Raw genomic sequence first — 20,955 nt, 5'->3', positions numbered from 1 at the left:
CATGAGAAACAGGAATTGATCCAACTAGAGATGCCTGAAGAAATAATAGAATATTCTTCTTTGAATGGTGAGGTAATCTTGGGGACTTTTTATTCAATTCTTCCATGCCCCCAATGGTTCAGGTTTTTCCGTGGAGGATTAACGGCCTCACACTTCCAAGTCTGCACATAGTCAAGCCCTAAATAAGTTCCCATGGGTTTCCCATGTGGCATGTGAGAAGTCCCAAGGCAGAAGCTGAGAAATACAGGTGCAGTTAAACAGATACAGGTAAAGTATTATCTAGGCAATGTCAATTAGAATGGGATTAAGAGGATGTGAGTTCTCTGCCCAGGACTCAGATCCCCCAACATAAATAGTCATGTGCCACCCAAGCAAGGACCTGGCTTTCTCACCTACTGACTTGGGAGATGCCTGCTTTCACTCAATAGGGCAATAAGCTGAGGTGCCAAATGCTTTGCATAGTTTGTTTATCACTCTTTTTTGGAACTGGTAATTAAACCCACACAGGCACCAGCCACTGAGCTATACCTCTGGCCCCACTTTGTGTAGTTTAAACCCATTTGATTTTTATGATCTAGGTTTAGTTTCTAATAAAAGAGCTCTCAATGTGACTTTTAAAGAACAGAGAGTGGTTTAGTGAAAGAATCAATAAATCAATAAGGAAATAAGGCATTTAGAGGAACCATGCTACAGACATGCCTCAGAGGGGCCAGGACGTCACCGTCACCGTCACCGACCTGGGGACAGCTCCCATGCTGAGCTCTCCATCTCACTCGCATTCATGATCACTGCCTTCTCTCTTTTGGCTGGCTCTCTTGGCCTGCTGCTCGTGCCTATAATTCTCAACTTCCTCACTGAGACGTGGCTTCTGTTTCCTCTCAGTCTCGAACCATTCCTCGTGTCATGAACTTCACCGTGAGCTCCATCAGTAAACCCTTTCCTTCCTGATTTCTCCCCTCGGATGAGTTCCTCTCCCAGCAAAAGTCTCCAACCTTCCCTGATGGTGCTGATACCTGCTTTAAACTGTCATGGCTTCTTGGTATCCTTCGAACAAAATTCATACTTCTCACAACAGCCCTCCTGAGTCTGTAACATAGGGCCTCTGGCTCCCTCTCCACTACCCATGACACCCCCAAGGTCTCACCCTTCCCTAGACAAACATGCCCAGATTGTTCCCAGTTTAAAGCTTTTATCTTTGTTGCATCATTCAGTTCTTCCCACTCTTCCCCTTATTCAAGTCTCAGTTCAACCATCACCCCTTTCAGGGACGATCCCTCTGCCAGGCTTTTTTCCTGTGACCTGAAGTGCACTGAACACTGTTAGAACATGCACCAGGTACTCAGAAGCTGACTATAAGTTGAGTGACTGAATGAGTACATTTGTATTCACGGTACAAGTTCATGGGAGAAGAGGGATGATTTGCCCAGCTTGCACTTTTTACCAGATCATATAGCCACTGGCCAATGTATGGTCAATCTTAGATCTAGTAATCTTCCCCAAGTTCAACATAAGTAAGATTGAGGGAGGTTTTGTGACACAAAATATGGTCACTTTGTCCTCCTTAGCAAAGATAATGGGCATCTAAACACAATTACAAAAAGCTGTGGCACACTTCTTTTGGTGTATTATCCTTTATAAAACTGGAAACCCAAGCCATCCAGTTTCAGAGAAATATTCTTCCACATCTCAAAAATGCTAAGAAGAATCCAAATACATAGTCTAAAGGAACCCACTAAAAACCTCTTCTGGCCAAGTGTGGTGGCTCATGTCTGTAATCCCAGCACTTGGGAGGCTGAGGCTGAAAGACCACAACCTGAACTGCATAGTGAGCTCCTGTCTCAAAGTGAGGGAAAAAAATCTCAAAATTTCCTATGTTGCTTTGTTCTAAATCTGAGTTTCTCTAGAGATGCTTTCCAATCTCAAGAAACTCTTCCTCTTCTTCCTGCTTCTGCCTCACGCTTCATTGCTCTCACCTTACACGGAATCTCTCCCACCGTGGGACACGCGCTGATGTGCAGTTTTCTCAGTAGTTTAGGAGTGCGTTAGTTAGGCCAGAAGCACTGAGCAACGGGGAGGTCTTAGTCGCTGTCGGTGAACCCGCAGCCTGTAGCACGCATGCAGGGCCACGGCCTTAAAGATTAGCCACAGTGGCTAAAAACAGTAACAGTGAAAAATTGTCTCAGAAGGCCAAAATCTGTTATTAAGTTGAGTATTATTTTGGAGACTTCAATTTGCCACAGGACACATTTTTAAAGAAACAGATCAAATTGGATAAAGGCTGGGTACCCTTGGAGATAATGATAAAATCAAAAGACTCAACCACCTAACAACATACTAATGTAATAGTAAGCATTGAGCAAAGCTAAAGCAGAACTCATGGAAATCAGTGAAGATAAAATTAAAGTCAGATCTCCAAACAAACCCCTTCCTGAAGTGACTGATGAGTATAAACATGATGTAAAAAACAGATCTGTTTATATTAGAAGCTTCCCAATGGATGCAACCCCTGAAGACATAAAATAATGGCTAAGAGATAAATACCAAGTACTAAATATCCAAGTTAAAAAAAAAAGTACACAAAGCATTTAGGGATCAGTATCTGCTGTGTTTGATAAGCACTGAATCTGCTAAAAAGTTTGTAGGAACTCTGGGTCAGAAATATAAAGACACAGACTTGCTAATACTTTTTAAGGAAGATTGTTTTCCAAAGAAAAATGAAGAAAGGAGCAAAATAAAACAGAAGATCGGGCTGGGGATTTAGCATAGCAGCATAAGTGCCTGCCTTGCAAGTGTGCAGTTGTGAGTTCGATTCCCGGTACTGGCTTAAGAAAAAAACAGAAGCTAAATTAAGAGCAAAAAAGAAAAACAGAAGTTAGCAGAAGATGCTGAAATAAAATCTCTGGAAGAAAAAATTAGCTTGTTGAAGTTTCAGGGTAACTTAGGTAATCAGACGTGTGGAGATGATTTACACGCCCTTTTCCTAAATCATGGTAAAATAAAACAGATAGACACTGTCAGAGAAGCAAAAGAAAGAGCAATTCTATTCTTTAAAAAGCCAAGAAAACACCAGATAATGTCAAAGATGCAAATAATGGCAGCCGATAACTAAGAAACAAACTGACCCGGGAAGCACCGTCAGGAGAGGTGGGAGGGAGGCTTTGAAAACAGTCAGCTCAACAAGAATCCCGCAACAAATGAAATCGCAAGGTCACAGATTTAAAGGAAAAGGAACAAAGCTGCGCAGCCTGGGTCTGCAGGAGGAAAAATATGGTTTCAGGGCAAGAAGAGAGAACTGGACGGTGATGAAAACCGCGCCGCTGAGCCAGAGAAAAGAGCTAGAGACTAAGAAAACAGAAGGAGATGCTGGAGACCTGAAATGTAGTAAGTGCTTTTTAACATTCATCCAGGTTTCAAACTGCTTTTTGAAGGCCTTTAAAAAGAAAACCAAGTTAGGTCCACTTCAATGTCCACCTGTAAAAAGAGACTTTGGTTGTTGTTCTTTAAACTGTCTTTTGTTATTATCATCCAAACACATTTTTTACCGTTTAGCTGTATTCCTGTTCAGAAGATTCAAATATCAAAAGGAAGATTCTTCAGCCAAACTGTTTTTGTAATATGAGAATGTATTAGTATAAAATAACAAAACATATACTATATAAAAAAGAAAAAAAGAAGTGTAGAGTGTATCCCTCTTTTGCTCCTTACTTCTCAGGAAAACTCATCCCATACCCATCTCTTCGTTGGGAGGTGGGTGAGGAGCCTCTGGAAATTCACTGTTAATAATGATTTCATTCACCCAATATGGGGCTCATCCACAGGGCTCCTATTCAGCTCCTGAGTCCCAGTAGAGTTGTGCTAGTTGTTTATGAATGAAATCCACCCTGGTAGAGGAACACGCCCTGTCACTTGTTAAACATTTTTAATATCAGTGTGTATGTACACACTCATAACCATACCTGCACATGCATATTTGTATGCTACATGTACAGGGGGAGAACACACATGTAAGAAAGCAGAGAAGGAACCAGAGAAGAATTCATACCAGAGCAAGCGAGGAAGCTAGGACTGACGCTGCGCACTAAAATGCACAGTTTATGTACACCACTTCAGCACTTCCAAACAGCAGGACCTCCTGCAGTCCACAGCCAGAAATATCTCTTTCTCATTTTGGTCTAAACATAGAATGTGGCAAAAAGAATTTAAAGAGATTTTTTCTCTCATCTGTGTGTTTCCCAGGAGAAAGGTGTGAAGAAAATATCCCAATAATGTATTTTTCTACAGTATAGCAATCAGGTACTTGGACTCTTACAATTAAATACGTGACAGCCAGGAAATAGAAAGTTCTCATAGCAGCTTCAGCTTTGAGGATTCGATGGCATCCCAGAGCATTAAGAAACTTGAAGAAGACCTTTCTTATTCATCTTTGCATATCCTAGCATGTAACTGTCAACACTACTAATTATTGTACTGAATTCTGGAGTAGTTTAATTAGGTGCAACTCAGAGCTGATATCTGTTGTTTTGGTCCTTATCTTTAGCATGATAATCCTTTAAGAGACCCTGTTCTTGTCAGACTCACCTTGTGTAGTTTGTCCCACACTTAAACCCTGTGTGAGCCAGCACTGAACTAAGGTAATCAAAAGGTTCAATCCTCTTACTCAAAGTAATTGATTTGGGTCTAGATACATAACTCAGGGCATTGAGAACCAGATGCCGGGTTTCTTGCTCATCTGCTGAGGTTGAAAGGTCTTCTCTTCCCCCACAGATCTGAAGTCTTAGGAATATAAAATGTGGGGAGCCTGTAACCTTTCTATAACTATGAACGGAGACCATCTGAGAATGAGAGCAACATACAGAAGAGAGAGGAGCTGACGTGAGACCAGGTCCTGGAGACATTTCCAGAGCACCTGTGTGAAGCAACAGGTGAGCCAGCCTCTTCACTGGACTGAACAGTTACATAAGCCAGTACATTCGCTGAAAAAAAAAAAAAATCCAACTAGGTGTGTTTTCTTCACTTTCAGCCAAAAAAGAAAATTTTAACAGATACACCATTTAATACAGAGATACCAATGTGTTCCTGTTCTTTCCTCCAAAACTACAGACAGCAGACTCTCAAATATTTAATACAGAGCAGAAATAAGCTTTGCCAACAAAGTATTCTGTAAAAGGAGTATCTGACCTGTTTTGATCACTCTCAACTCTTAAAATTTGAGCTTAATTCATTAAGTTGGTCAACTGCAAAATTTTATAAATTATAGAATGAGGACTTTCCAAATTATAGAATGAGAACTGTAAACATTTTACTATAAGGTTTAGTTAGTGTAAATAGTAATATACAAAATAAAAATGTAGTTATAACGCTAAATTTAAAATTCCAAACTCACCAAGAATTGGTATTTTAACAAACATTAATCTGCCCACCAAAACAGTCTCTATTTTGGTCCAAATTTCTCTTTTCCTTGCATTGTCCAGCCTGGTCCTCTGCCTCTTGTAGGAGGGGGGAGCTTCTCTGTGTTGGGCCCTTATTTATATCCACTGCAGTTGCTTGGCGTCTCCATCGACAGTGCCAAGTTTGTGTTAAAAGGCCAAGTCCTTATTAATACATAACACTGCAAAAGAGGTCTTACCAGGCTTCTCTAGTGCTACAGACAATTTTTAGCTCTATAGTTCTTCCCAATTTAAAAACAAAATGGATTTCACAAACAGAATTGAAATGTCAAATTTTACTACCATCTGGATTTAAAGATTGCAAGAAAAACTAGGTTTAGGTTGTTTTATTTTTGTAGCCAAAGTGAATGTATTACAGTACACTTGTTTTCAGGCCATTTACCTCTCTATTCCTACATATTTCACTCCAGGGAAATAAGGTATTTGAGTGAAAAAGAAGAAGCCATCCAGAAAATTCTAAGAAAATAGTGTAACATTCAGTAGTTTCATTCTAAATAATGGAAGAAAACTTCCATTTCCTCTTCATCTTCATCATGAGGATAAGCCTGATTTGCTCACTGCCCTGAATTTAGAACGTGAATATGCGCCCTGCACCTCTGAGGGCTCCTCTGTACCATCTGATATATGCACAGATACAAAGGATATACGGGCAGCTTAACAAAGGCTTTATAATCTACCCATTTAAAATACAGAACAGCTCCAGTGCTTCCAGAGTAGGACAGGGTGACAGCAGCTGAGCTATGCCGGGTTAGGTGGCTTAGACCTGACATGGAGGATAAGCAGTGGTGAGGCAGGTGAGTTTAAGTCACTTTTAGTATGTGCAGCAAAAACATCACATCGTAGGCAAGAGCTCATCACAATACATGCAAAAGGTAGCCAAGTAACTCCTTCAACTGGAAGACCCACTATGTTAACCATTTCTCCCAAGAACACCAGCAAGAAGCTGGTCAAGGATTACCCGCCCCACTTTAGAGACATGGAAACCAAGGTCCTGAGATGTTGTGATTTGGCTTAGGTGACTCATGAGAAGAAAAGTTGAGACCTGTCCCACAAACATAGCCTTTTGGCCAATACTTCACAGATAAAATCCTGGCTCGAATGCTTGGCTTCTCTTTGACTTTTATGTTATTCATTGTCTTCCAGCAAATGAGTCTACTCAGGTAGCCCAGAAGAAATAAAAATGGGTAGGAAAGAACAGAGGAAACTATAACCTCAAAATTGTTACTTTGAGGAAACTGTAGTTTGGGGACATAATCAAAGTTACCCAAGTTATAATGCCTATTCAACCTTAGGCTTGTTTTTTCCTTCCAAACTCCTAATTCCTAAATTCCTAAGAGTCTCAAAGATGCTATAAGTCCATAAATTAAACCTGTATTTTTTTTCTGATGTTATGAATCCACAAATACCAAAGAATGTCACTCTCAAAAAAAAATTAACACTATTAATTGGGTACTATACCTCTAAATTTCAAACAGATGCAAAAAGTTTACATTTTAATCCCATTTATTAAGTCATTTACTGCATTAGCCCACTAATTGGTAGCCCACTAATAGGTAAACCATGAACAACTAAAAATAAAACAAAGCAATCCTAGGTCATCTGCCTCAAGGATCTTTTAACCCCAGACCATAGGGTGTCCCATCCTCTACACCCACACTTGTGCTCTTTGAGTGTGCTCTGCTCTCATTCTGTCTAGTAAATCTGTCTGTGTCACTCACTGACACATCCTGAAATGCTTACCTGCAACAATAAACCAAAAACCTCCCCACAGCTGAAGCAAGATGGGACAAGCTGAGATCCCTGTTATGGTTTATGTTTGGTTGGTCCCCCTAGCCTCATGCAGTTATGGAGGTGGCTGAATCTAGCATTTGTGATTGGTTCATTGTCTAGCACTGGGATTGGTGGTGTGAATGCTGCACCCACCCAGGGGCAGAGCTAGCATAAATGTAAGGGAGGGAGGGAAGGAGGCATGCTTCCCCTTTTGCCTTTTTCACTCTTCTTGTTTGTGGCTGCCGTGTACGGCTGCCCCTTAGCCATGCTGCTCTTGGAGACAGCTGAGTATGAACTGAAACCTCCAAAAACTGTGAACTAAATAAATCTTTCCTTCTTTCATTTTGGGCAAGTGTCTTGTCTAAGAAATGAGAGAAAAGTAATCAAGACAGTCTCATATCCCTTTAGGGGGATCTCCTCAGACCCTGTCTGGTGATACCACCATGCTGTACAAACTGTTAGACGTTGGCAAAACTCAGCAAAAATGTCACACAAAGTCCCTGCTCCCTACATTTAGCAGGGGATATAGATTTCTTCTTAGCTAGATCTTTTTTGTGGTTATGACATACAAAAATAGAAAATGCACCCAATACTAACCACTTGGGTACACAGTTTAGTGGCACTAAGTACGTTATTGTCCAGCTGTCACCATTGTCCCCCCAAAATTTTTTCATCTTACCAAACTCAGATTCTATACCTCTTAAATAGTAACTTCCTTTTCTACTCTTTCCCTGAGATTTTTATTTTTCTGTCTCTATGAATTTGACTGTTCTTGATACCTCATAAATGTAGACTTGCACTATTTTTCCTTTTGTAGCTGGCTTATTTCACTTAGCCATTAATCTTCCAGATTAATGTTGTAACAAGTCAAATTTTCACTTGTTTTAAATGATGAACAATTCTACTGTATGTGTGCATGTATGCATACATACCATACTATATAAATCCATTCATCTGTTGATGGGTATTTCGTGTTGCTTCCACCTTTTGTTATTGTGAATAAAGTTGTTACAAACACTAGTGTACCATTATATGTTCAAATCTCTGCTTTCAGTTCTTTTGGATATACCCAGAAGTGGGATTGCTGGATCGTATGTTAAGTTTTATTTTAATTTTTGAGGAGCCACCATACGGTTTTTCATAGTGGTTGTGCAGTTTTACATTCCCACTAGCAATGCACAGAAGTTCTAATTTCACTGCATCCTCACCAATATCTGTTACTTTGTTTGTTCATTCAATTGATTGATTGACCGTAAGTACTAGCCAACTTCCTAATGGGAATGAAGGGGCATCTCACTGTGGTTTGGTTTGCATTTCCCTAATGATTAGCAATGCTGAGCATCTTTGTGTGTGTTTCTTGGCCATGTGCATATCTTCTTTGGAGAAACGTTTATAAGTTCCTTGCCCATTTTTAAATTGTTATTGTTGATTTTTAGGAATTCTTATTTTCCTGAATATTAAACTCTTATCAGATATTTTCTGATATTCTGTGAGTTGCTTTCTCATTCTGTTTATAATGTCCTTTGATGTGAATATAGATTTAAGCCAATAATTACAAGTTCCAGGCATATCATGAAAATGGGACATAGAGATAAATATTAGGAGATTTCATTCATAGCAGAAGGACAAAAGCCTTCCTCCCCCATTCATTTTTTCAAAGTGTTTGCTCAGGACACTGTGTATCCAACTGTGTACAAAAGACAAATCCCTCAGCCCCAAGAAATTCCCATTACAAAGACATTCATGATGCCACATTTAACTGAAAGATAAAGAATAAATAGGAATTGTCAGGGGCTAAGCAATGGAGATAAGAAAGAACAGTGGGGGTGAATGGGTTCTTTAGGACAAAGAAACAGCCTGTCTGAAGGCCCTGATAAAATGAGAAGGTGTTATGTTTAAGGAACAGAATAAACTCCATCAGATTTGGAAAGAAAAATATACAAAAAGGTAAGCAGTGATGGGCCTGCACCAGGAGACTGATTTTTCTGACAAGAACAGTGCTCAGAGTGCCTTGTTCTTCTGGGTAATGGCGATGTACATTCTGGCTGCAGGTTGAGGGTTAGGGATGTGTCAAGTGGCAGCAGGCAGTAGGACTGGTGTCTTTGCTATATTAATTAATTTTCCAACGAGCTTAGTCATTCTGCATAGCTGCATTGATCATAGCAATGAGCTATCAAATTGTTTTCCAGAAATTCTGGGAATCTCTTGAGATACTTAATGTTTTTTAATAAGGTAATTTTTATTTGACTGTCTAGACTGGATTCTATTGTTCATTATCAAAGATGTTGACTATTACACCATGGCCTTCTTGACTGCTTTCATGTGTTGGTCTCCTTCTCTTCTCATACACATGTTCTCTACATAGCAGGAAAAAGAGCTATCATGGTACTTTTTAGTTGAAAGAACAAATGACTTGGCAGGATCACTAGGAACCCAGAAGATACCTACTCTGTATCAGTTTCAGACGCAAACTGGGGTTGAAGGAAAAGATGCCTTCCATTTGAGAGGAAACTTTTTCCCAGGGCTGGTTATTGAACAACACAAGACCTTCACACTGGGATATATCTCCAGCCCTTCTTTATTTTTTATTTTGAGACAGGGTCTCACTAAGTGACTAAATTGCCCAAGCAGGGCTCAAACTTGTGATTCTCCTGCCTCAGCCTCCCAGAGTGTTGGGATTACAGGTTCCATGTCTGGCAAGAGGAAACTCCTTCTGAGAAAGGCATTTTCTCAGGAGTGCCACAGGTTAGTTAGACCTAGGGGAAGCACAGAGTACTAGGACATAGAAGAGTCTGGAATAGAGCGCGGTTTGGCAATGCACCTGAGGAGCCCTAGGCTGCAGTGGAGGAGTTCCAGTTCTTCATCAAGCCTGGGAGCTCTAATCAGACTGCTAGAAGAGAAAAAGCAGTGTCCAGATGATGAGGGTCTGGAGGCTTGGATTCGGGTGATGACTGAGGTGCCTGGGATGCGGGATGCATTGGAGAACCCTGGTGGCCAGTGACCAGCGTGACCGGGAAGATTTAGCCCCGCCGAGAGCAGGTCAGTGTGCACCCCCAGGAGTGTCAGCTAGGAGAAGGCAGCAAGCGCCTAAAGGGGCCTGAGCAGCAGCCCTGTCCGGCCCGGAGCCACCTCCCCAGGTTCTCATTGCTGTTCAGACCCCATCCTGGGCTCTTCCTTTGCTGAGGAGTCTTCGCAGCCAGATCTCAGAGTCCATCTCAGGGCAGAAAATCCTGTGACAATCAGAAAATGAGACCATGCGAGGAGCTGAGACCCTCAGCCTCTCCTTCTGGATGGGGAAGGGGGTTAAAACTGCTTTCTCATCACCTGCAATCCTAGCCTCATGTTTATCCAACAAGTTTTCTTTGCTCAATTTGCCTCCGAAATCTAAATCACGTCTCTCTGAACCTGAGAAAAGGTCTCCTCTTGGATGACCATTATTTCAACCAGTCGGCTAAGCTGCCTAAGCCTAAAGGACCCTCGGGAACCTTTCCAACAAATGCCAGTGATATTCAAGACCTCCGAAGACCAACCACCCTTTGTTCCCAGCCCCATTAAACAAAGCAGACAAGAAATAATTAGAAATGACATAGATGAGAGATAGACAGACTGATATACAGATGAACAGACAACAGATAAGTGAGAGACGGGGAAAGAAGGTTGGTGACATCAGGATGACCCTTGGGTGGCTGTAGGATGCCTAGATGATCTTCAGAATAACTTCGTTTCTCAGTTTCATGATCTTACAGAAGGGATAAGCTTATTTAAAAATCAATCAGATAAATTAAAGTGAATTTTCTAATCCTCCAACTTTTATATCAAAAAATTAGTACTCCACCACCCCACCCCACCCCTGCAAAAAACTATAGATTTGAAGTAGGTAAAGTCTAAAGGAAGTTAGAAGGCCACTCTGAAGCTGGATCGAGTTACTTCATTAATCCATTAAGGTGACTCTTTCCTGCAGGACCTCAGATGTTACTCTATCTGCTTACAGGATTCTGCAGTTCAGAAGAAAGAGTATTATTTTAAAAGTCGATTTGTTATCAAGAACATCTTTCCTCAAGTCTAAGTGCTTTTCTTATTAAACAGCATATGCCCACATGATTCTATTCTAGACTTTTTAAAGCTAGTGTGGCATATATCCAACCATAATGGGAAAATTTCTAAGTTCAACAACATTTCAAAGAATGTTAAATTATCACAAGCGAGAATTATTCAGGCAGGGTATTGAATTGTTTATATAGCTACAACTCTTAAAACAGTGTTCATGTATGGTGATGTTTGTTCCATTAAAAAAAAAAAAACCTCTCCTGACCTTTTCAGTCTCATTGTTTAATTAGTTGGTCCAAAGTAAGCATCCTAGGCATTGTTGTACAATAGCACCATTCTGTATTCCAAAATATTTCTATGGTGCGACATCCTTGAGCTATATTTACTTGTGGGAGGTGGGTTTAGCCTACTTTAGAGCTTGCACAGATCTTCAGTTCACCAGCATCCTCGTGCACGTTGCACCCTTTATTCTCCTCCACGTCTGGGTCTGTCACCCTCCCTCCTTGCTTTTCCACCTTGTCAGCGTGTCCCACAGGTCTCCCTTTGGATGTGAACATCCTTTATGCTGCCCTCACACAGCTCTCATGCCGACTGCCCTGTGTTATTAAGTGCTGTTTAATAAAGTCTCCTTGTTTCATGCTAAGGCACCTGACTTCCTCCATTCGCCGTCTCTCCTCATGGCTGCCCATGGACCTAAAGCGTCCTCCCGAGGCTGTCTTCCTCCACACCCAGGCCCTCAGCAATGCCCTTTGATCTTCCTCCACACTCAGTTCCTTTCCATCACCTTTAGGGAGGAGAGGATACTGTCCTTCTTGTTCAATCCAGGCGAACCCCACTTTTACTCCATCACGGCCTCCATTGAGTGCAGTCAAACCTCAGGTCTCTTCATCGTCCATGCTGCCTCCTTTCTAAGATCTCAGACGGAGATTCAGTTTACCTTTAATCACATCCTGTCATCCTCCAGCTTTCTCACTCTGCAGACACACATGAAGTTTTGAACTTCATAAAAGCCCATAATCTCATACAGTATCTCAGTTCAGCTTGACTTCTCTCTCTACCCAGCCTGGTCCAGGGGTCAGGCAATTCACCCCCGAACCCTTCATCCCTTGGACTTCCCACTCGGTTGATCACTGTCTGTCTTTCCCTCTGCTTACTAAACTTACTCTGTTTCCAGAGAAACAATTTCCACTTCTTTACTACTTATTCCCTAACTTCTGACACCTGATTTCTACATACACCGCTATACTGATGCCACTTTCTTCCACTTTTCTGGGATTTATTGAACTAACTGACTACCACACTGAGATCTGCTTGTCTCCAATGTCCTTGGATTGATTTTTCTACAACAGTTGATGCTATGGGATAGATAAAATTTCTTCTAATTATACCTCCCCTCCTTGTGTTAGTCAGATTTGGGCTACTGAAAAAAAATACAAGACAGACAACTTGAAATGAGAAAAGGTTTATTTTGGCTAGCAATTTTGTAAGATTTAATGTTTGGTCAGTTGACCCACTTGCTTTTGTGGGGTTTTTTGTAATTTTTTATTTGCACATGTTTGTAACACATGCAGTTTGCAATCATGTTGAGGAGTAGGCACTTGTACATAAAACGCTTATGTGTATGCTGGCGGACACCTGTAATACCAGCGAGGCTGAGGCAGGAGGATCACCCTGAGTCTGAGGCCAGCCTGCACTACAGAGTGAGACCTTTTCTTAAAAAAATTTTTTTAATTTCTTTCTCCTTCCATCTTCCTTCTTCCTCCTCTAGTTTTCCTTTCCTCATTTTTATTCTTGTTGATACTATTGATCTTAACTCATGTTATGGCACATAATGTTTACATTCACTGGGGTTATTAGGGTCCCATACATGGAATATCTTCCTTCTACTTATTCTTCTTCCCTCTTTCTCCCCCTGTCCTTTCCATCTCTTTGATTCTTCCCCTTTAAAAGAGATCTATCCTCCTTCTTCTATCCATCCTTTATTAATTTCTCTGTTTGAACTTCACCTTACTCAAATGAGAGACACCATATGGTATTTAAGTTTGTGTCTCTGGTTTATTTCACTCAACATTATATTTTCCAGATGCACCCTGGACATCTTCCTAAAAATGTCTCAATTTTGTGAAGAGGCAGCCAATCTTGGCAGGAAGCATGTGACAGATGAGGTGCATACCCCTCGTGGCCAGGTTATGAAAAGAAGGCACTGAAAAGGACAGCAGCCTCCCAGTGCCCTGAGTGCAGCCCCAGCGGTTTAACCCTCCCAGGAGGCCCCGGCCCCAGAAGTGCCAACCTTGTGACTAAGCCTTAAGCACAGAGGCCCTCGAGGGACATTCAAGATCTGAGCCATAACACTCTCCTTCAGGGACACGATGCTGTCCTCTCACCCTCTGTCTCTCCACCTGTGCCTTGTAGGTATTCTTCTGAACCTTCCTCCCTCTCCCCAACTCTTCAGGATTTGGTATTTTCCAACACTGTACCCTCATGTTCTTTTCAAGATACATGTCCTCTCCTCTAGAGTTCATTTTTGCTTCATCTCCTTATACAGTAAGACTTCAGGTTTGAAGTCAGACTTAACCTAAATTTGCACATTTCTCTTGCAAGAACAGGGTCTGGTACATAACAGGTCCCTAATAGGTGAAGAGAACTTCAATCAACTTCTCTGGGTCTCCTTTTTATGGTGATCTTATATGGCTGGATTTTACAATATACAAAGATAGGTAGAAAATAATAGGACCATAGTAAATATTTACCCTATTTATCTGAAAATAACCGCCAAACCTAAATCTGCAAGCTACACTCACACCAGAAACTGAGATGAATGTGCACTATCTCCTTTGATAATCAGTTGGCTCCTCGATGTTGGCAACCTGAAATTCCACCTTCAACCACCTCAAGCCGGTTCTCCCTCCTCCCTGTTTCTGAAATCCTGACAACCTTCTTCCAGTTATTAAAGCTCCAAATGAAAAATAATTTTAATTCTTTTTATCCCTATCTCACGTCCCCCTAAAGATTATTTATACCACATCCTTCAAATGTCCTTCCTACTCGCACAGTCAGACCTCTTGCCAGACCAGCACGAGCTCTTATCATGAACATCTTCCCACAACATGTTCTTTAGTGGTCTGTTCACCAACAGTCTCCTCCACTGCAGTCCTGGGACCTCTCTAGATCACCAAGTAGGGCAGACTTCTTAGCCTGGGAATCAGAAGGCTCCACAATGGACCAAACTTGTTTCTACGTGCTCTCTAAACACACCCTGCGGTTTTGCTTCTTTCTGTCTTTGCCTGTGGAGCCTTGTTGCCGAGGGCAGCTACTAAAACTGGCCAACATTCAAGGCTGGCTCAAATCTCGGAAAGTCTTTCCTGATCCTGAGTTGCATTTGATTGTTATTTTTTCAATAGTTCCTCAATGTTTTTACTTTGATGGCTTTTATTTTATTCTATATATCTGTATTGTCTATCATTACTAAGTACCATGAAGACATGGATTTTGTCCTATTAGTCTTTATATTTTCACAGGACTCAGTAAAATACTTTGCACACGAAAAACTGTCCATACAGTATCTGTTAAATTCACGTGTATATGACTTTAAGAAATTACGCTCTGGAATTCAGTGTTTTTGAAACTCTTTATTATGACCATTTGTCTATGTGGACAAAATGCCACTTTCAATGCTTCTTAGTGACATAGCTCCTAGGAATTGATGGAAAGGCCTTTAGAAGACAGATATTTATCACAGTTGTAAAATAGTTTCCCCATCCCCTGGTTTTTCCCTCAAGTCACAGCAGTAACTGAGTTTATGGATGAAATGACCAATTTAAAGAAAAATAATTGCTGTAATCTTCTCTCCTGGTTAAAGAGACAAGAAAATATTGTCCCTTCTGAAGATCTGGTGCACAAGAGATAAAGAATATGTCAACCCAGAAGCAGTAACAGCAGAGGTAACTGCCAAGGTTTTAGAGTGTTTTGCTTGTAAAAGCCACCATGGACCTAGTGTACTTGTAGGTAGCAGGTTCCAGAAACTACATGGAACAGCAAACAGGTTTGAATTTATTCTGGTTTAGCCAATGATAGGCCTTGAGTAGCTGTAAACATCACTCCTGGCTTTTGGCCCCAATTTCACTATTTTAAAGTAAAGGGATTAACATACCAGGTGACTTCTGAGGTTCCCTCTGTCTCTGGCCTTCTCTGATTCTGAGTTTGCAGCTCCTGAAGCAACTCAGCAAAGAGGAGCCAACTCTGAGTACTACAGGCAGACTGCAGAGAACAAATCCTATGTTGAGCCCTTCAGCCGCATGATATCAAGGAAGATACATCATCAACTTCTCTGTTCTGTTTCTTCATGTGTAGAAAGGTTATGATGCTGATAACAGTAATAGTAACCACGACTTAGAATTAAAATAAATGTATAAATTGCTTAATGCAATGACTGGCATACAGCAAGCACAAGATAGAATGATTATTAATGTAAACAAGATAGATTTTCAGAAAGAGCTGATGTATCCTGAGCACACTTACGGGGAGCACTTTCTGCAGGTATGTGTCCAAGCACACACCTGAGACAGCCAGGACACAGCCTCAGATTGCCAAAGGCAGAGGTCATAAACTGATAACTCAAGCTGTGTGCCTCGTGTGTATTTTCTCAGTATAAACAGTGTTGTTGTTATTTAATTGAATTAGCTAACATTTAAAAATCCGAGTAACCCACTTCTTGAACTGGAAGAGTCTGGGAATGGCAGCCTGGCCTTCCTGCATAGCCCGACGATCAGGCTGCCTCTCAGCGCTCACATAACTCCCTTCCAGCCTGCTGTCTATACTGTGTGCCTCCCCCACAGGCACCGCTGGCCGTGAGGACAGCAGTCTTTCCCACACTATATGCAGAGCTCACAATGGAACTAACGCACAGAGGGAACTGGTACTTCACATCCTTAGATTTCCCAGCTTGTGGGAGACCTGGAGAACAGCCCCGATTGTCTGCATTAAGGCTATGGTGAGAAAATAAAACACAGACAAGTGTAGTCATACATGATTGGCTGGGAAGTCGATCTCTCCAGACGGGTCCTCTCCTGACACTCCAAGACAGCCACTATTTATTGGGGGTATACAGTGATAAACGGGGCTAGTGAAAGATTCCAATTTGGTAGAAGACTTATGATTCTGTGGGAAGTATAATCCTGGGATGCCTCAAGAGGGCGGAGATGGTTTTATGCTAAGAAGAGTCAGTAGGAAATCTCAGATGGGTGGTGTCCGTAATCCCAAATCTCCATTTTATCCCGTAAGGAAGTATGCAAAATTAGCCACTGTGAATCTGTCGTCCCCAACACCAGCTAAATGAGTCATTACACCTTCTTTTAGCTGAGATACCTTTATTTGGGTTTTCAACCCTTGTAACCAAGGCACAAAATCAATTCTATGACTAGGGCAGCCAATTTGTCCTCTGAGGACACAAAGTCCTTATTTCTGTAAAACTCTTAGTCTCAGACAAACTGAGATTGTTGACAGCAGTGTGCTCACGGCATGTTGCTCAAGGTCAAGCTGTCATCGACTCCTATGCTTTTCCTTCTCTCCACAAAGCTCATTTTCATTTCCAAAACTCATCACCATATTTTCAAAAATATGGACCAGATCTGGTTTTTAATATCATTTCCCTATAAAATAAACCAGAGCTTCTTGGACAAATGACTGAATCTAGGGTTGGGGAACGGGGAATATATATATATATATATATATATATATATATATAGAGAGAGAGAGAGAGAGAGAAAGAGAGAGAGAGAGAGATATCCTGGAGCATGTTATAGTATTAGAAAATAAGTAACTTTTCAAATAACAAAATGATGAGTCACATCAAGGAGATACCAGGGCCCAACTAAAAGAGCTCTCAGTGGTCCAAAACTAAAACAATATGAGCAATAAAATAAATAACATAGTAATACACAAGGTAAAAAATAAATATTCCAAGTTGTTGAATAAATGAGGAGGAGAAAATTCTTCCTCACAGAAAAACTCCAAATAATCTAATTGATCCTCTCCTGATACATCATGTTGAATAGACTACAACCTAAATATGACATGATGAAATGTTATATCTCTGTATCTACCTCTCCAAAACTCACAAACTTCATATAGCCATGAGGTAAACACTGAAGAAACCCAAAGTGAAGACATACTACCAAAACAATAAAAACTCTGATCAGTATATCTCAAAATTGTCACGATCAAAAGACGAGGAAAGTTTGAGAAATGATCACGGAGCAGAACAGGCTATAAAGACAGCATGCCTTAGTCTCCGTGTGGCTACTTACCGTGGTTACAGACCGGCTAACTTACCGTGAACAGAAGTTTACTGGCTCACAGTTCTGGAAGCTGGGAACTGCGGAGGCCCTGCTCACAGCGTAGTGAGTGGCAGAAGGCATCACACGGCAGAAAGGCAAAGAGAATGTGGTGTGAGAGGGGACGGATTCGCCTCCAGGACAGGTAGCAGTGCATCCAGGAGAGCAGGGCTCTTGTGACCTAGGTCCCGCCTCCCACTCCCGTCACAATGGCAATTAAATTTCAATGGGAGTTTTGGAAGGGGCAAACATTAAAATCATAGCACATGATGGCTAAACATAATATATCATTCTGCATGAAAACCTGAAAGGACAAAAAAAATGGCTTTCATTTGAACCATCAGGTAAATGCAAATCAAAACCACACTGAATTTCCATCTTACCCAGTCGTAATGGCTATTATCAAGGATATGAAGAAAAGAAGAATACTGTTGATAGAAATGTAAACTAGTACAGTCATTATGGGAAACAGGGTGGAGGATCTTCAAAACACTGAGTGGAACTACCATCAGATCCAGCTGTCCAGTCCTATCAGAAGTGTGTGAAGTAAATGCAGTCAGCACACTGAAGAGACATCTGCATCCACATGTTCACCGGGACACTAGTTACAAAACCCAAGCTGTGGAATCAGCCTACCCAGCAACAAAGGGATGAAAAAAGAAATTACGATGCAGAGAATCAAACCGTGTCACTTTCAGTAAAATGGGCAGAATGAAAGAACAACATGGTAAGGGAAATAGGCCAGACGGAGAAAGAGAAGGAGCAGATGTTTCTCTCTTACATGAAAAGTTAAAGAACAAAAAGATGGCTTGAAAGAAGAAGGAAGACTATTAGGTGTCGGGGTCGCTCCCGGCCGGCAGGAAAGACACACGACAAAGTCTGGCGGTGTGCAACCTTGCCTTTATTTGTCTCCGCGTGGGCCCCGCGAGGCCTCCTCTCTGCCACCAGCCCTTTCTCGCCGGTGGACTTTCTCTATCTCTCTCTGTGCTTTCTCTCTGTGCTTCTCTCTCGTGGCGGGAGAGGCATTTACTTTTATAGGGTAACAGTGGCCAATCAGTTCAAAGCGCGTGATGCGGGCTGATTGGCTAACATCAGTTGTTGCTAGGCAGACTATTCTATTGCGCGGGCTGCTTACGTCGCCAGGGCAATCAGGGGGCAGGAAGCAGGCGCCAACTTGGCTCACTCGATGGGAGGGGCAATCTAGCTCAGGCTCCGCTCCCACCCACAGGCCCTACGTCCGCCAAGTAAGGCGACCGGTGTCGGCCGCGGCTCCCAACATCTCCCCCTATTTTATTTACTTTGAATGAATGTATGCATCGCAGCCCGCCCTGGATCGAGTGCAGAGGCTTATGCCCTGTGTTGAGGCCCACCGTAGGCCCTTGGCTTGGACCCTGGTCGGCCGCCCCCGGGTCCGCCAAGGCCTTGAGACCCTCGTCCTTTTTCCAGGGCCAGGAGTGAACTGGACGGAACCTGGATGCACATAGGCATGCACTCATGCCCCTCCGTGTGATCCCCTCGGAGAGGCATCTAGATCTGGTCAGATTCTAGTAATCCAGCGGCTTTCGTGCGCCATGGGGTAGGGCCTGGCTTAGGTCGAGTCGTGCTGGGGAGGCACGCTCTTACCCGTCATTGACTCACCTACCCTGCTGTGTGGTGTCATTAGGGAAGGAATGCGGAAGACCCGCCACACCTAGACCCGGTCGTAGGCCAGAGCGAGCCATGCGTAGGCCTGGGGGTCATTGTGCCCATCACGGGCTGCTGCCAGGGCTGCATGGGCAACCAGGCGTACTTGACGCCGGGCCGCCGCAAGGCGCCCATTAATAAATGATGTGACCCATCGGAGCAAGAATGGTCCTACAAGTAAGAACAGAAGCAAGGAGCACAGGGGACCTAACAATGGTAAAACATAGGGGAGCAAGCCATTCCAGGCTCCCCAAAAAGGGATTGTCCTGCAGTTTTTTTAGGGCTCATCTTGTTGTTGGGTCTGCGGTTGGCCTCTGGTGGAACAGGCCTGATCTTTAGTCGAGGGACTTGTCGCGTCAACCTCTCTGGGACCCACAGTGGTTTTCGTCCCGGTTCCTGCGGAAAAACACAAACCGCGCCTCGGTTCCAGCTAACCACCGGATCCGGGCCCATCCATTGTCATGCCATAGATAACCGCGCCTTTGGAGGCAGGCCTTGGCTTACTCCCCCTTTTTGTTTTTTATTTTTTATTTTTTTTATTTTTGGTCTTTTTCGTTTTTTTTTTTTTTTTTTTTATCGGTACCAGGGATCGAACTCGCGATTGCCTGCTTACAAGGCAGGCGCTTATGCCGCTGAGCTAAATCCCCAGCCCCCGTTTCCTCAACCGGCGTTTTTCTCAGCCTGCTTGGCAGAGTAGCCGCCCATGAAAATACCGTCCGCCCCGCGGCGCAACGTCATAGGACGGCGGTCGCGACAGAGTGGAACGGGGCGTCACTTCCTGTGCCGGCTGAGAGAAGGGAGGGTTTCCTGTAGCGGCCTCTCGGCGGGGAGCCGCTTCTGGAGAAGAGCTCCAGGGCGGAGCGGATGGCTCTCTATCTCCTCCCCGCCAGAGAGCGCTCGGGGGCCCTTTTTCCTCTCTCTGCTTTTTTCGAGCGGCGCACGCACACAATTTGCGGCGCAACTCGGCATAGGAGTCAAGGCACGCATGTATCATTTCCCACAGGGGGCGAATAGCCGGCGAAATATCGCCTCCCAATTCCGCCGAGGCGAGGTCCCCGCCTAACTTGTCCCATGACGGCAGGTTTAAATGCCCTGTGGGTAAAAACCAGGGAGCCACCCTATCTATCTCTGCTATGAATAGTTCCAGTGTTTTTTGACCTACCCTGAGGTCTCTAGCTTTTAAAAGCTTCCTAAGGGCCTTTACCAAGGGCCGCGCCTCCGCGCTCGGTAAATTACCCATTCTCAACCTCTAAGGGCTGTAACTCACCGCGTGTGACTTAAAGAACCCGTCACCTACGCGTGAGCCTGAGGGGAGTCTAAAAGCCCTGTAGGTGCGCGCCACCCAGAGCCCAGGCTTATCCCCAACTCACCTGTCCGGCAGCACCACGCTGGAGCGTTGCACACCACCGCCGTGTCTCGGGGTTGATCAGTCCCCGTGCGGGTCACCAAATGTCGGGGTCACTCCCGGCCGGCAGGAAAGACACACGACAAAGTCTGGCGGTGTGCAACCTTGCCTTTATTTGTCTCCGCGTGGGCCCCGCGAGGCCTCCTCTCTGCCACCAGCCCTTTCTCGCCGGTGGACTTTCTCTATCTCTCTCTGTGCTTTCTCTCTGTGCTTCTCTCTCGTGGCGGGAGAGGCATTTACTTTTATAGGGTAACAGTGGCCAATCAGTTCA

General features: G+C 43.1%; 1 long non-coding RNA gene and 1 pseudogene across 3 annotated transcripts in view; both read left to right on the top strand.

Annotated features, from left to right (window-relative positions):
• The first annotated feature begins 695 nt into the window (after window positions 1–695).
• LOC100725603 (lupus La protein homolog) lies at window positions 696–2,722 on the top strand (annotated as a pseudogene).
• A 499-nt stretch (window positions 2,723–3,221) lies between these two features.
• LOC134478682 (uncharacterized) overlaps window positions 3,222–20,955 on the top strand; it is a 51,698-nt gene continuing 33,964 nt past the window's right edge. For all 3 annotated transcript variants that reach the window (XR_010051458.1, XR_010051459.1, XR_010051457.1), the window contains exons 1-2: window positions 3,222–3,381; window positions 4,765–4,922. This is a non-coding gene — a long non-coding RNA (uncharacterized LOC134478682). The remainder of the gene's footprint in view (window positions 3,382–4,764; window positions 4,923–20,955) is intronic.

The sequence above is a fragment of the Cavia porcellus genome, unplaced genomic scaffold (genome assembly GCF_034190915.1).
Source record: "Cavia porcellus strain 051 isolate PalLab524CR breed Dunkin Hartley unplaced genomic scaffold, mCavPor4.1 scaffold_14, whole genome shotgun sequence".
In the NCBI taxonomy this organism is placed as follows: Eukaryota; Metazoa; Chordata; class Mammalia; order Rodentia; family Caviidae; genus Cavia; species Cavia porcellus.
This window is presented reverse-complemented; position numbering and strand designations above follow the sequence as displayed.